Below are 14,738 nucleotides of genomic sequence, written 5' to 3' on the forward strand. Positions count from 1 at the left end.
CTATGAGAAGGCTGCCTCCACTAATAGTTAAATAGCACTATGACGGATTATTGCTCGTGCCCTCTCGCGCTTAGAGTTGCTGGTCTTTCGTGCAGATGATTTGGTGAAGGGTGGCAGAGTGCAATTGATTTTGACAACATTACCTGTCTCAGAGGAACCGTCTCTGCAGCTCCTCTTCACCTACGTACTCTGTTGGGGTCGACAATGCTGGGTGGCCAACGTAATGTTTCTTCGTGAGAGGACAGTGACCTTGGGGCAAACCCAAAGAGAGTGCTCCTCATCCCGCCAGTTAATCATCTTATGAAGAGGCTCATGTAGAGTTACGCAAGGGCATGTAAAATTATAATAAGAGAGTGCCAGGTGTTATTCCTGTCCACTTACACCTCTCCATTCATTCATCACTTCCAGGCTTTTATCTCCTGTTAAAGATGAAAGTCTTCCAAGTTGAGGTTACCCATCACCAGTATGAGATGTCATGATACTACCGCCCCTCAGAGTTCAGAAGAATGTATAAAAAAAACTTTGCTCCCCACCTGCTTCCATCCCTGAGGCCGCCACTTTTCTGCTAAAGCCTTTCCTATAGTCCACTGTTATTTTTTAAACAAAATGACACATTCTCTTAGTTTCCAGCTCTCCTGCAGAAAACATGAACCACAACATGGTTTAGTTTTCGTTGATCTCACAGGCAGATTGTCACCTGTTACGTTCCCCTTATGTGTTGGTTTATGTTAATTAAAGGATCTTTCTGCTTCATCCAAGCGTGAGCATATTCTTAACAACTTGGCGACGAGTGCCAACACGGAACCCACGTTCGCCGAACAGAGAAAGTAAATACAATTCTTTCCTGACAAGAGACTTGCACTTTCTTCAGTCGGACTTCCTGATACGTGAATTTCAACAGGACATCACCCAGCATTTGAGGCACTTGCATTCAATATTATTGGACTTCGTTTTCCTTCATCGTGCCCAGCGGAGTGTTAACTAATTTCTAAAAAGAACATCCGCTCCTCCTGAGGTGAATATTTGCCAATTTAACATTTTCCTGTTAAAGAAAAAACAACAGAAATTTTTTTGTGGCGATTTCAAACGTTAAGATTTAACAACTGAGCAGTGGCTGATGGTGAGAAAAACCTCCGTTTCTCTGACTGACATTCAACGGTTTTTTCCAACCGCTTCAACTGTCACCTGAACTGTCATCCGTCAACTATCAACATTACTAGACTCGCCTCTCAGCTGCTTCGCACGTCATCACGCTCCTACGTGATACGTGCCGCCATCTTGGAAATCCTTCTTCCAGCGTTTAGCGGTCTAGTGTTCCCTGCTGACGATCGCCACGACGCACAACGCTGCAATCTTCCTTCCTCCGGTCAATTTCAACGCGCGCACCGGATTAAGCAAACTAACTTCCACCGGTACAGCGCGCGCTCAAGGGGAGACTACACGGTGTACCAGGACTTTCCTTTGGGACTTCACCACCAGTAAGAGTTTCACAAAAAAAAAATTTTTTTTTTGACTATAATACTGGCATCTTGTGGGTAGTTTTAACCCTTCTCACTCCCAATGGGTTGGCAGATAATGTGATTCTCTGCACTATTAAGCATAATTATTTTTCCTCTTCGTCTACCATGAGAATCACCCTCACTATTTCATAACGTGTACTTTCCTCACTTCACTATTGTACTTTTACTCACCTGTTTAACATAACTCTTTGCCATGGCATCTGGATACGTGTGGAATCTCGCACCACCCGAGACATTTTTAAGAGCAGGGGATGAACCAGTTCTCAAATGGGAAGAGTGGAGAGATTACTTTTTAAACTACATCTCCACACTGGAAGAAGATGACGAAGTTAAGCCTGAAAGGAAGTATAAGTTACTAATGCATTCATTGGGGGCTGGTGGCATAAAAGTGTATAATGCCATAAACAAAAGGATTAGGGCCGAAAATGAAGGCGACGTTTTCATTAATGCCATTGACGACCTCAATACGTACTATAAGCCCAGAGTATGCGTCGGTGTGGACAGATACAAATTTTTCCACAGAAAACAAGGTGAAAATGAATCTATTGACGACTATGTGTCTGTATTGAAAAACCTTGCATTAAATTGTCGATTCGGAGACCTGCATGATGAACTTATACGTGATCAGATAGTAATGCAAGGATCTAACTCCAACATACAAGACAATCTGTGGGCTAAGGGAGAGTATCCTCTACAAAACATAATTGATATAGCCAGAAAGGCAGAACTGGCAGAGACGAAAGAGAAAAATAAAGGTGGTGTCGTGGGGAAGGTGGTTGATAAAAAGAACTATAACAAAACCAATGTACATCAAAAAAACTATAGAAAAGTGTACAAGAAAAATGATACCAAAACTGAATTTCATTGTTATCGATGTTTGAGCCCATCTCACTTGGCCAATGATCCCAAATGTCCAGCCAAAGAAATTAAATGCACACATTGCGGGGTTAAAGGGCATTATGTGAAAGCTTGCAACAAAAGAAAACCGCAAAAAATTAAAATGATTGAGTACAGTGGGAACTCAAGTGATAGTGAAGATGAGTATGATGACGTTAACATGTATGTACTAAGCAATGAAGAAGAAAAGGGCGAGTACGTAGATGTAATAAACACCACAGGAAAAATAACCAGAACAAGAAAACCCATATGTCACATGACTATTGGAGGAATAAATATTGACATTGTGGCAGATTCCGGTTCTCCATACACCATAGTTAACAAGCAAGTATGGAAGGATAAGTTCGAATCTAAACTGGGAAATGACCTAGAGAAACCAGATATAAAAATAAGGTCATTTACTGGAGAGCCAATTGAGGTATGTGGTTACAAGAGACTCAATTTCAAATATAAAAGTCGCGACTCCGACAGTAAATTATATGTCTCTGAAGTTGGTCCATCTGTATTGGGGTGGATGGATCAGGGAAGTTTGGGAATCATCCTTGATCCGAGTAGAGAGGATCCCGTTCTAAGCCTTTTTGATGACGGGAATTACGCAGACTCCTTGCTTAAAAAATACCCCAAGGTATTTAGTGGGACTGTTGGAGAGCTCAAGGGATATCAACATAAAATACAACTTAAATATCCCTTTTGCCATCAGAGAGGAGGTTGAATCTCAATTGGACCAACTCCTGAACGAAGGAATTATTGAAAGAATCGATGCCTCTGAGTGGGTCGCACCATTGGTTATTGCCAAACGAGCCAACGGAAAATTGAGGCTCTGCGTCGATTTGAGAGACCTCAATCAAAACATCATTGTAGAACAGTACCCACTTCCAAAAATAAACGAAATGTTAGCTGCGACCAAGGGTATAAAATGGTTTTCAACAGTGGATTTGAAGTCTGCATACCACCAAGTGCCACTACATCGTGACAGCAGGTCGTTGACGACTTTCATTACTCCACATGGCTGTTTCAGGTTCACCCGAGTACCTTTTGGTTTGGCCTCAGCGGCAGCTATGTTTCAAAGACTTATGAACCATGTCTTCAAAGGAATTAAAGGAATTTTACTATTTCAGGATGATATCCTGATTATGGGGAAGACCAAGGAAGAACACGATGTAAGAGTTGAGCAAGTCCTCGAAATCCTGGAAAGTAAAGGTCTCACCGCAGAACATTCCAAGTGCAAATTTGCATGTAAATCTGTAAATTACCTGGGCCATAAGATAACAGGTGAAGGTGTTAGCCAAAAAATGGAATTGTTACAGGCAATTAAGGATTCCCCTATTCCGTCCAACAAGGATGAAGTAAGATCGTTCTTAGGACTGGTGGAGTTTTACTCCAAATTCATCAAAAACTTTGCATTGAAAACTTACGATCTTAGACAACTGCTCAAAACAAAGAACAAGTTTGAATGGAGCAAGGACTGTGAAACCGCGTTTCAAAACCTCAAGAACGACATGTGCACGGCTTTACCATTGCAAGGATACGATTCAACCTTGCAAAACTATTTGACAACTGATGCCAGTAACAAAGGCATTGGTGCTGTCCTAACCCAAAAAGACTCCAAGGGCGATGAGAATACTGTGGCTTTCGCTTCGCGATCACTAACTCCAGCGGAAGAAAAGTATTCCGTGATTGAACGTGAGGCACTCGCGTGTATATGGGCATTGGAGCATTTCCGGCAGTATATCTGGGGAAGGATGGTCCATCTCTGCACTGACCACAAGCCACTAGTCAAAGTGCTGACAACCAAGGGATTATACACTGCATCCTCAAGGTTGGCGAGAATGTCTGTACGCTTGTTTGACTTCGTATACAAGGTGCATTACATACCAGGTGTGAAGAATGTCGTGGCTGACTATCTCAGCAGAATGCCTTTGAAGAACAGGGAGCAGACTAATGAGGAAAATGAAGAAATGTGCATTGCTAAAATTTTTGATGAGGACAGCAGGTTAGAAAAAGAAGAATGGTTCGCCGAACAGAGGAAAGATGACACCATCGTTCAAGTGATGGAAAAAATTAATAAGGGGTGGCCAGCTAAGAATAGGCTATAAGAAAAACTGAAACATTTTTGGGAAGTCAAGAACGAATTGTGCCAGGAGGATGGATTTTTGATCAGAAACGGAAGATTCGTACCACCGGAGTCATTACGTACCAAAATTCTCAACATATGCCATGAAGGGCATCTGGGTATTGCCAAGACTAAGAGCAGAGTGAAAAATATGTACTGGTGGCCAGGCGTGAGCAAAGACGTTGAAAGGGTGATCAGAGAATGCAAGTTATGCATGGATGCAGACAAATCACAAGTCCCATTTAGACCACCATTACAACCCATTGCGTCACCCACCATGCCATGGGAAAGAATCGGCATTGATGTGATGGGACCCATCACGGAAGCGCAGGAACAATGGTATGTGATAGTAATTAAGGATCACTTCAGCAAATGGCCGGAAGTAAAAATAACCAGTAAGCCAGATGCGCACAACCTTGTTAAATTTATGGACGAGACATTTACAAGAGAAGGTCTACCCAAGCAGATTATTAGTGACAATGGGGCACAATTCATGTCTCACATTTTTCAAAATTATATACAAAAACACAATATAAAACATAAAACCACATCTGTGTATCACCCCGCTGCCAATGGTGCAGTCGAAAGATTTAATAGAGTGTTGAAGGGGACCATCAAACTGGCAGCGAACAATAACCTCGACTGGAAACAAGAAGTGTTGAAAACTGTGTGGGCTTACCGCATTACACCAAGTGACACCACGGGTCATAGCCCATTTGAACTTATGCGCGGCAGAACGCCACTATCAAAAGACAACGTGGGGTGGATAAATGCTGCCAAAAGAGTGGAGTGGTCAGCAAGAGCAATCCAAGAGAGACTTAGGCAAGCCCAGCACAAAACAAAAGATTACTATGACAAAAAGCACGGATGCAAGGAAGTAGAAATCAAAGTGGGAGATCTTGTCAAGGTGAGAAGGAGTGGTCACGTGGGGAAAACGCAGAATAGATATACCCCACCCTTGTCAGTACGGAACATTTATGGCAACTCAGCACGTTTGAGCGACGGAAGAGTGTGGCATTTCTCAGCACTGTCAGCGTACAAGTATCCAGCATACCCCGAAGCTGAGTCCAAGGAGGATCCCGTTCCGGAAAGCTACAGGGATAATCAAGGTACTGCCGCCAAAGACAACAAAACATCCATGGACTTTTCGGACTACGAGTCTGACTATGAGTTCCCTGCAACACCCGTGACTGTGGGAAGAAGCGATACAAGAACCACCATGGATCCATCAATAACGATAAACGACACTCAGGCCAATAAGGAAAACCGGCGCAAGTTGCCACCCACACCGCTTGAAGGAGATTTACCACAAGTCAGCAGAACACGTGCGGGAAGATTGTTGGGGGCACCCATGAAGCTCAAGGACTTTGCTTGTGAATGATACTTACTTCTTAGAGACCTGTCAACCCTTCCATAGTTTCCAGACTTTTACGTTGATTTCAAAGGGGGAAGATGTGTTACGTTCCCCTTATGTCCCACTTGGGACACCGTTCTAGTTTGCCACTGTGTGTTCCTGCGCGGACACCATACCTGTGAGGTCATCAGCTGTCCAACTGTTCCACTGACAGTTGACAGCTGATCGCCGACACTGCAAGTCGTCATTCGCTCCTCCCTGCCGGAGCATGTGTTGGTTTATGTTAATTAAAGGATCTTTCTGCTTCATCCAAGCGTGAGCATATTCTTAACATCACCTTGGCCCACCAATGTGAGGGTCACTGCACCTCAGTTATGGCAACCTCATACTACCGAAAAGTGGAATATGGACCAGATTCCTTGACTGAATTCGAGCCGGTGGTACCTTTGCCACATCACTCGCGGTGTGGGCCAAATTGCACAGTGAAACCAGCTGGGTGTGCTCTGAGATCCTACGTTTGAGCACCCTGCTTACTATGGAGTCAAAGGGGGCCTGACCTAGAAGTCACGTTGAAACCAACTTGCAGCTCTGAAAGATTGGTAGGGTTGAAGGGTCATTCACACATAAGGCACACAGTGACCGACTCTTTCTCAGGCCTCCCAGCAGGGCTCGAGTCGGGGTACCACGCGGGTGGACGGCGTCCCCCCACTTATTTTACCAAGTTTTTCCGGGTGGACGCCGTCCCCCCTGCCCAAAAGCTGGACAGCATTGTGTGAGCAGAGAGCCCGGGTGGAAGGGAAGTTTCCCGTAAATTACCAAAGATATGCTAATATTTGTAATTGGAGACTTTAAGAGGCACCGGTGGTGTGTGCAGGCTGGAGTGATTGGGAGGCGGAGCGAGCAGGCGTTGGCGGTTAACGCTTGGAATGTGTGTCCTTCTGTATCTTGTGCACTTCGTTGTGCAACTGGGGCACCCCCTCGGGGGAGTGGGGGGGAGGGGGGGTTGCAAAGGACATCGCGGAACAGACCAGGGGTAGCAGTGCTGTGAAATGCCCCGTCATCTAAAGGCATATGAATACTCATGAGATTCCTGTTGTGACGTCACTTCCGGTGACAGCGTCCCCCCACTTCTTTTCATGAGATTCCTGTTGTGACGTCACTTCCGGTGACAGCGTCCCCCCACTTCTTTTCATGAGATTCCTGTTGTGACGTCACTTCCGGTGACAGCGTCCCCCCACTTCTTTTCATGAGATTCCTGTTGTGACGTCACTTCCGGTGACAGCGTCCCCCCACTTCTTTTTTTAGGACTTGTGCCCTGCCTCCCAGCCTTCTATTCCTAGTCAGCAGACGCGCTGTTTGCTGCCTTCCAATCCGTTTCTGGTTTGTTGTAGGCACAGGCTTATATTTTTCCTCGAGCATCGTTTTTTCTCGCGCTGTTTTCCCTGCTTCTCGTTTGATATCCTCTCGGTCGCTTCCAGCATCGCCGCCGCACAAACAACAGGTGCACCCGAGCACCGTCGTCTCTGTTTACTCTGGGAGGGAGTTAATGTTTCACAAGGTCCCGGCCGCACCTGTGCCGCGGCAGCCCTCGCGCCGAGGCCTCGGGAAGAAAAACAGCTTTGTTCGCGGCCCAACACACACACACTTCGGCACTTGGGGACGCTTGATGCGAGCTCTGGAAACAGCCACGCGCTTGCCTTGCTGGGTTATTAACTGTTGCATGTTACCACTGCGGGCCTGTGGCTGAGCGGGGTCCCCACAGGCTCTTAGATTATTGGTTGAACTCTAGGTGTACTTGTGAGGTCACAGTGAGCATGGTTTTTATCAGATGTTTGGTTTCACGGTCACAAACCGCAGAGGGTGTCGCTGTGATGTTGGTTGTGGGCAGGTGCAATCATTAATTTGCTTGCACTAAAATGGGATAAAGGCCGGGGCGTATTGTAACATGCCTTCATTCCTATTTGTACTAACATGCCAACAGACCAGAATCCTGCGGGAGATTCCCTATTTCTAAATCCGAAAATAGTTTTGATTTGCTACAATGTATGACAATGGAGAAAATGTCCCCCGAATCATTTTTTTTATAGAAAAACTCTCTCTTTCTAGTTTTAAAATGTTGGCCTGTATGTTTATGTACGGAGATGTTGGGCAGGGCTTTGTGACATGACCACCTTCCTGGCGCCGCTGGCAGAAGTGGACAGCTGTAGCAGACCACTTTTAACTTAAGAAAATGGACTCCAGGCCCGACCCCACCTGAGCTGTAAATCCGCTGTCAGAAACAGAGGCAGCGCCGCCCAAACTAAGACTACCATTTTGCTTGTAAGTTTCTAGCTGGTACTGCTGAGGTATTTATTTGGGCCTCATGGTGTACTGGGGTCCTTGAGTGCACTTGCAGCACCACAGGAACTTAGAATGTGGGGCACTTATCTTCATGAGATGGACTCCACACTAGACCCCATCGGCTTCAAGGCATATTTCCTCGAAAGAATAAAATACTGTTTTGCACAATACTCACTACGTAGCTATTCTCAGGTTCTGCTACTTTGTGATCAGACAGCTTCCCAAACTGATGCTGTCCAGAGGTCATCCAATGTGCCGCATTCCTGAGTATTGATATTGTTTTCATTAGGTGGGGCCTTCTACAGGTATGTCATTAGAGTAATGAGCAGGTCATAGTTTGGCCTATTCAGTGTCTGATGTCTGAGGTTTCCTGCCACAGAGAGTAGCTGGAAAACAAATGGCCATCTACGTTTGACTCGATTTACCTGTAGTCTTTTATGTAGTGGAAATCCTGAGGTTCACCCAAAGACAGGGTGCGTTCTGTGTGGTTGCCCCCATTTTGTTAGGATCTTTTACTTATATCCTTATTAACCATGTCCGTACCATCAGGATGGCCTCCTATACCTCAGAAGGTGAGATCCGATTTAGGTGCGGTATCTGGTCCCTCTTGACTCAGGTTGTAAACACATCTGCCTTATTTCATCTTTTAGATTGCTTCTCAGTTGCGGTCCATACTTGTATGGACAATACCTAACTGTACAAGGAGATGACAGTGGAACATGTGTCTCCTGCCAGGATATCAGTCATTATCGTGCATTCCTTCTCACGCATGTTTTACAACACGTTGACCGTTAAAACACAATGTATTACATTGTGGTACTTTACATATATTGGACATGGTAATGACTGACATTCTTGTTTTATAAATATACATATATACTATAGTCATGACAAAGGTGCTAGGAGGCACCAAAATGCGTTGGCGTTTATTCTGCCTAAATAAATATTTATGCAACCACTCTGGAGTGCTGAGGTTTCCTGTGACATTGTAGGAGGCGTTGGGAGTATTGTATGCATTGTGCGGCGAAGCGCTGCTTAATCGGCACCACCAGAGGTCAGGCGCTCGAAGGAAACTCGCTGACAACAGGAGGGATATATATATATATATATATATATATGTGTGTGTATTACCTACTGGCGCCATTAGGTAGTTATAGTTAGGACCTATTTTCCAAAGGAAATCCGCAACATTCTATTCCCAATAAGTCTGGCGCCGGTTGACGAATTTCACGAATGTTTCCAAACTTTTGGCCAGCTCCGGTCCGCTCCTATCCTGAAAGTTTCGTGGTGATTCGTCAAGCAGGGGCCGAGAAAAATGGGGGGTCCCAAAACGTGTTTTCCCCATGCAATTTCCCATAAGACCTGTTGACGCAGCTACAGCCCGAACTGCTGAACGGAATTACACCAAATTTGGCAAAGAGGTAGTCCTCAGTTCAGACTCGTGCCTTTTGCATAAATGGTGTAGATTCGTTCAGTAGTTCCTGAGAAAATTAGACAAAAAAAGATAGATATATCTATGGCCGAGGAGGATCCGCGCACCCTCCCCGCACCCTAAGCGCACCCTCTGCAAACCAAGCGCGCACCCTCCCGATCACGTGCTGAATGCTAATTGGCTGTCAAGTGTCTGTCTACATTCGAAACCAGGAACTGTTGGCAGCCATTTTGTGACTCGGTAGAAGTGAGGCTGATTAAGTAAGGGAAATAAGTGTGTGAAAGATGTAAAGGGGGCAGGGTAGAAATACTCTGACCCTCTAGTGTTGCTTAGGGGGTCCCAGAAGGAACCCCTGGGGCCCCCTTTTTCTAAAAAAAAAAAGAAAAAGGGCAAATGCACACAGGGAGCGTGGCACCGGACGGAAAAAATAAATAAAAAAACCCCGAAGCGCGGGCTTCCGCGCTTCGTTAATAATTATCCCCCTGGTGGGCCAAATCCCAGGGGCAAAATGAAAAAAATTAATGGGGGAGAGGGGCTGCGTGGTCCCCCTCCTGGAGCCCCCAGGGCCGGCTCCTACAGTGTCCTGGGGTGCCCATCCCCAGGACACTGTTGTTTGCTATGTGAGGGCGGGAGTCTCCCGCCCTCCCATAGCAAACTTCGTTAGGATTTTGAAAGAGAGAGCAGGAAACCTGCTCTCTCTTTCAAAATCCTAACAATATTGCTTTTCCACACGGGGAGCTGAATGTCAGCAGCTCCCCATGTGGAAAAGCAATGCGGGCTCCCGAAGGACGCGGGGAGCCGGCTGGGACCGTGGGGGCGTTGGGTCTCCCCCCACGGTCCCCAATGTTTTTTTATAAGCCCCGGGGGATGGGGTCCCCGGGGATAATAAAAATTAGTGATAGGGGCTATTTTTTTTTTTACGGTAAAATTAGGAGTGGCGCATCCTAACGCGTTGGGTGCACGATTTCTCTCGCGTAGGGTGTGTGGTTCCTAACGCGTTGGGTGCGCGACTCCAAGGGAAAAAAACTGCAATTTTTGGGAAATAAACATCACGCATATGACGTATCGTGAAGCGCGCAAGCGTCACGTAACGTGCTTAGTATGTGTCGTGTATAGGCTTGGAGTCGCGAACCGGTCGCATAGCAATCCCACACGAAAATACGTACCCAAAGCACACCGTACATGGATGCTTTCGCGCAGGGATCGAGAACGGTGTGCATAGGGTGCGCGAATCCCAAAGAAATGGGCAAAAAAATATAAAATAGAGTTTTGAAAATATAGTTAAAAAAATACTTTAAATAATATTAGAAACTATTTTACATTTTTTTACAATTTTAAAAAAAAACCAATAAAAACAAATAATATTTTTTAATTTTTAAAAGAATTAATTGAAAAAATAAGTTAAAAAAATGGTGATAAAAAAGTATTTAAAAAAAACATAATTAAAGGAATTGACACACTGAAATAGAAAAATGTAGAAATCCAATGAAAATCATTAAACATCATAGCTTTAGAGATAAGTTATAGATAAGAATTAGCATTTAAAAAACCTTTGAAATTCACTGAAAAAAACATAGGTTTCAGGGGCGTTATAGTTAGCTGGACATTTCCCTTGTACAAAACCCTAGAAATTCCCCCTTATAGTTAGTTCAGCTAACTATAACTCGCGCCCCCGCAATGCACTGCTGATGACGTCACATATTACATCACTCATGACATGGTCAGTGACATCACTGATGACATCACTGATGACATCTCAAATGACATCACTGATGACATCACTGATGACATCATCCATGTGATAAATTAGTGCATCTTCTCACACCCTAATATAACCTTTGATACACCGACTCAAAATTTCAGACGGCCATTCTCAAAACCATAGATACTCCAATACCAATAACTACATACCCACTCATTGACTTTTAGGTCTACACACACATCCACTCACTCACCTGTACAGTCACTCATACTTACAGTCACTTCGTACAGGACTATCATATGCATTTATATACCTATATAAACACTCACACACCGCTAATCATCCATAGAGGTACTCACACACGTAGTCACTCATGCAAATAATTAATCACACTCCCATTTACTCACCTATACAATTATACACACACAAGTTCACTTACTCATAAAAATAGTACCACATTCTTACGCTCTTATACTATTACTGATACAAGCACCCACTCATCCATACAGCCACTCTCACAATCACCCACTCTCACATATAGCCAGTTAAATACTCTTACACACATATATACTGCCTTTCACATATGTAGTTACTCACACATGTACCACTGAGATATACATTCAATCACTAACACACCCATACATACACTCACCCAACCATACAGTCCATTACAGATGCACTCTTAAAACCATGCACCCATAGAATCACCCACTCACACATCTATGCACAGAGTCACACACACCCCACCCACACAAACACTCAGGCACCCATACAGATACTCAGACAACCAATCAATAACCCATATAGACACTCATATAGCTATTCACAAAACCATGCAGCCACTTATACACCAACAGACAGACAGATACAGACATTCACACAGTTTAGTCACTAGTCTGCAGTAAGATACGTTTAATGACTCAATTATAGAGTCAGTCACGCACTTACAAAATCATCCATTCATACACTTATACACCCACTCATTCTTCCCTAGGCCTTTCCCTATATATTTTAAACCTATTTAAACTTTTCAGAAACACAGACTCATTGGTTGATGTCATCAGTGATGTCATTTGAGATGTCATCAGTGATGTCATCAGTGATGTCACTGACCATGTCATCAGTGATGTAATATGTGACATCATCAGCAGTGCATTGCGGGGGCGCGAGTTATAGTTAGCTGAACTAACTATAACGGGGGAATTTCTAGGGTTTTGTACGAGGGAAATGTCCAGCTAACTATAACGCCCTTGAAACCTATGGTTTTTTTAGTGAATTTCTAAGGTTTTTTAAGTGCCAATTCCTAACTATAATGTGCATGAAACCTATGGTTTTTTCAGTGAATATATATATATATATTTATTACCTACTGGCAGTTGCCGGTAGGTAGTAATAGTTAGGACCTAGTTTCTATAGGAAAAGCGTTTTTTGACTTGCCTATATCTTTGGCGAAGGTTGACGAATCTTCATGAAATTTTCAAAAAAAGTATGCTGGTGGGTCTTATTGAGCATGGAAAGTTTCGGGTGATCCGTCAAGCAGCAGCCGAAAAAAAGTGAGGGAAAAAAAGTGTGTTTCCCATGTTAATTCCAATGAGAATTTTAGACATGACTACAACCCGAACCGCAGAACAGAATTACAACAAATTCTGCATATAGGTAGGCCTTGGATCAGAAAGCGCCCTTTTTGTTATTTGGTGTAAATCCATTCAGTGATTTTGGAGATATTAAAGAAAATCCAAATTTGCATATCTAGATACAGGGACAATTCACGACTCCAATACGGAGCTTCGCAAACCCATGCGCCAGCAGCAGTACTGTGATCAGCTGGCCGCAACTTGTGTAGAAAGTTGTGGCTGCCATTTTCTAAACCGGGACTTTGTCCTGAGGGATGACATTTGATGTGAAATACTTTAGAAGAGATCAGGGTAAAGGTACCCTGACCCCATGGGTGCATTGTAGGAGTCTCTGAGGGACCCCTTATGAGTATCAAAATGCTCCAATATGTTGTTTTTCGCATGCAGTGCGTCATGGACCCATTGCAACGTTCAGTGAGGCACTCCATGCAGTGCTGCAGTGGAGTCGCAAGCCATGCCGAAAAAAAATATATGCATTTACACACTTTTGCACCCACTCAGTCACTTATGCACCCACTGAGAGACCCACTCAGACAAATATGCACCAACTGATGCATTTATTCACAGACCTACTCAGATACTCATACACCTACTCAGAGTCCCACTCAGATACTCAATCACCCACTCACAGACCCAGTCAGACACTTATGCACCCAATCACAGACCCACTTAGAGACTAATGCAACCACTCACAGACCCACTCAGACACACATACACCCTCTCAGGGTTACACTCAGACACTCACACACCCACTCACAGACCCACTTAGACACTTGTGCACCCACTCGCAGACCGACTCAGACACTCATGCACCCACTAAAGATCCACTCACAGACTCATGCACCCATTCACAGACCTACGCAGACACTTATGTACCCACTCACAGACCTACTAACACACCCATGCACCCAGTCACAGACCCAATTCAGAGAGTGATGCACCAACTTACCACAGAGCCACTCAAACACTAACACACCTAGTCACATACCCATTCAGACACTGATTCACCCATTCACAGATCCACTCACTTATGCACCCACTCACAGACCCAGTCACAGACTTAAACACCCAGTCACAGACCCACTGAAACACTCATACACTCAGTCACAGACCCACTCATTGATGCACCCACTCACACATGCACTCAGACACTCATGCACCCACTCAGACTATCACAAACCCACTCACAGACCCAAACACAAACTCAGCAACCCACTCAGGGACCCACTCAGACACTCACACATACTCACAGACCTACCCTGACACTGAGGCACTCATTCACAGACTCACTCAAACACTAACGCACCCAGTCACAGACCCATTAAGCACTGATGCACCCACTCACAGACACATTCAGACACTTATGAACCCACTCACAGACTCATGCACCTACTTAAAGACCCAATCAGACATTAACACACCAACTGATGGACCCAATGAGACAGAGATGCACAAACTCACAGATCCAGTCAGACACTCATGCACCCAATCACAGACCCACTTAGACACTGACATACCCACTTGCAGACCCCCTCAGATACTCATACACCCACTTAGAGTCCCACTCAGAGCCCCACTTAGACAATCACACACCCATATATAGGTATGAAGTTTGAATGAATTAGAAACACACTTAGATAGCTGTATACTCAATTATACAACCACTCATTCATCTATGTACTCACTGAGATACCTACTCACAAAACCATACAGTGACTCACACACCCAGTCACACAGCGACAGAGG

The 14,738-nt window shown here is 44.5% G+C and overlaps 1 protein-coding gene across 1 annotated transcript in view; it reads left to right on the top strand.

Annotated features, from left to right (window-relative positions):
- The window catches only part of CFAP299 (cilia and flagella associated protein 299), a 1,600,143-nt gene that overhangs the window by 646,344 nt on the left and 939,061 nt on the right, over positions 1–14,738 (top strand). The gene's annotated exons all lie outside the window — the stretch shown is intronic.

Source organism: Triturus cristatus, chromosome 2_2 (genome assembly GCF_964204655.1).
Source record: "Triturus cristatus chromosome 2_2, aTriCri1.1, whole genome shotgun sequence".
Lineage (NCBI taxonomy): Eukaryota > Metazoa > Chordata > Amphibia > Caudata > Salamandridae > Triturus > Triturus cristatus.